The sequence below is a fragment of the Eschscholzia californica genome, unplaced genomic scaffold (assembly GCF_041429995.1).
Source record: "Eschscholzia californica isolate CP2 unplaced genomic scaffold, dmEscCali1.0.p SCAF_1, whole genome shotgun sequence".
In the NCBI taxonomy this organism is placed as follows: domain Eukaryota; kingdom Viridiplantae; phylum Streptophyta; class Magnoliopsida; order Ranunculales; family Papaveraceae; genus Eschscholzia; species Eschscholzia californica.
Genome location: NW_028238198.1, coordinates 60,976,493 through 60,979,356, shown reverse-complemented (window position 1 = coordinate 60,979,356; position 2,864 = coordinate 60,976,493).

Sequence of the window (2,864 nt, the reverse complement as noted above, 5' to 3'; positions counted from 1 at the left end):
TGAGGAGGTGGTGGTCGGCCGAGAAGTGGCTTTCGTGTGGTGGTCGATGTGGTGTTGTAGTTGGCTCGGGGAAGGAGAACGATGGTGGTGTTGACGTGTGGGTATAGGAGGGGTACATAGGTGTTTGAAAAGATGTGTTTTGTGAATAGGAGGTGATGAAGGGTGGTGTGATAATCGGAGGGGGGTTGCTAATGGTGTGACCGAATAGTGGTGTCGTGGGCTCGGGAGGAAAACCGAGAGGTGGAAATCGGGTGGTGTTGGTGGTAGTCGGTAGTTGTGAGGGTTGTTGAGGTGTGATAGTGGTGGGCGGTGGAGTTTGGTTTTTACACATACCTTCGAGTTGTTTGGAGATGATGTTGATGGAGTCGTTGAGTCGATCGAATCGTTGATCGATTTTATCGAATCTTGCTGTCGTTTCCTTCTTGTACTCATTGAAACCTTCTTCCAACTTTTTACCTGCAGATAGCCCTTCTTTAATGTTGTCCCATTCAGAGGAGAAGGTTGGTGTTTTCTCCTTAGTTGGTGTAGTAGAGATAGTAGTATTAACCATGATGATAAAAGTGATGAAGGAGTTAAAAAAAAAATTATGGCTCTAGATACCACTTGATGTAGAAACGCAGCGGAATTAAAAGATATAAATAACTAAATAAGAACAATGAAAATAAAGATCAAATAACTCTAAATACTCAACTTTATTAAAACTTCAATGGGGTTTTTCTCTTAATCTGAGAATAATAGACAAACTAGATATCCTTTTATAGGATTCTGGACTTTCCTAGATAGACTTGAATTAGACTTCCTAAATAATTAAAATACTGCAACTGCCTAAATAACTAGACTCAAATCTGGACCATTCCAATTATTGGAAATATTAAAATAGCATAATTTCCTAACCTAATTTATCTAATAATCATACTAAAATAAGGACTTCCTAAATCTACTCTCTCTGGCCGGTTGGTCCATGACCGGGTTCGGTCATGGAAATAGTCTCCACGCCAGGTGCCCCTGCATCAACAGCTGGAAATAGTCTTTTTATTTTTGTCAATTAGAAATACATGATTATGAAATGAGTTTATCAAGAATATATTTTGAAATTTAAATAGTCCATTATATTAGATTTCGAGTTATAATGAAAAAGGATTAGTTAATTAATTGCATGATTTAGGAATTCAATTCATGTGGTGGAACCGAAAATCCTAGATTCCTTTTCTGATTGCTTTCGTCTTAGTCTATTATCGTTTTCTTATTAAAATAGTTTCCAACAACAAAACCAACTTTATGAAAGGGGTGTTAATTTAAGATTTAAACCGCAATTACTTATCCTTGTGGATCGGTTCCGGACTACCAGATTTATTATAACTTGATCCCGTATAATTGCGGGAAAAAAGACACATTTTGGGCCTATCAAGTTTTTCGCGCCGCTGGCGGGGTAAGTTTAAGTTTGTTTTAAATCTTGAATTAGGTATATCTAGGATTTTTTTATTTCTTTCATTTTTATTAGGGGTGAGCAAAAACCGAACCAAACCAAGTCGAACCGGACCGATCGGTTTTTAGGCCGAATCGATCACTGTTCGGCTCGATTCGGCCGAAAAACAACCCAAACCGGTTTGGTTTGGCTTTGGCTTGGGTTTCTAGAAACCGCTCAAGCCGAACCGACCGAACAGTGAGGGTTTTTATCACACTACATTATTCTATACAGGAGTAGAGATTAAAAAGTACTAAACTTTAATACTAATCTTAAGAAAGTTTAAGTTTTAAACTAAAAAGAAAAAATAAAAAAATGTTACTCTTCACAAGTCCCCCGTCGTCCCAGCCGTCTTCGTCATCAAACACAATCAATTGAGATAATCAAAGTAATTGGCTAATTCCTCTGTTATATGTTAGCACTTTCAATCCATTATTACTCAAGTTTGTAGTTTGGATAGAATATAAGATAAACAAAGCATCAAATAAGTTCCTGCTAAAAGAAGTTAAACTTTTCTTCTCCCTTTTACTATCATCTCCATTTCGAGTTCACAATTCTTTTTTTTTGTTTGTAATGGTGGAAACATATGATGGATTTTAATTTTAATTTTTGTATATGTAATGGTGGAAAAGTACGATGAATTCTTAATTTTTATTTTTGGTATATGCAATGAAATGAATAACATTAGTTTACTATTTTCTCTAAACTATGCTCGGTTAAATCGATCAATCGAACTCAACCGAGTCGAACCTTGTCGGCCGGCCGAATGATCGGCTCGACTTTGGCCGATGATTTAGTCAAACGCCACCTATTGGTTCGACTTCGGCTCGAGCCAAAATCGAAAAGAACCGACCGTTGCCCACCCTTAATTTTTATTTGTTATTTTGTCTCTTTTGATTACTTTGACTTGCTTTTCTTTTCTTTTTGTGTGTAGTGCACAAAGGAGCTAAAGATAAGGAGCAACAAGAAAGGGGACATAAAAGAAGATCTTTTTAGTTATTGTAGTGGTCTAGTTTTTATTTTGGTGAGTGATAGGCCTAAAAATAGGTCTATTCCCCAAGTGTAGGGATCAAATTATAGTAAAGTTTGTAAATCGGGAAATCGTTCCAAGGGACAAGTAATTTTATCTAAATCTTAAATTAAAACCCCTTTCATTAATTTTGGTTGGTTTTTGAAAACTATTTTAAGAAACAATAAAAGACTAAAAGAAATGAAATCAAGATGAGAAAGAAGAATCTAGGGTTCTTGATTCCACCACATAAATGGACTATCTAAAACATGCATTCAATTAACAAATTCCTTTTTTCATATATAACTCAAAATCTAACATAATAAACTATTTAGATTCCGGAAGATATTCTTTAATAACAAATTTCAAAATCATTTATATTTTAATTGA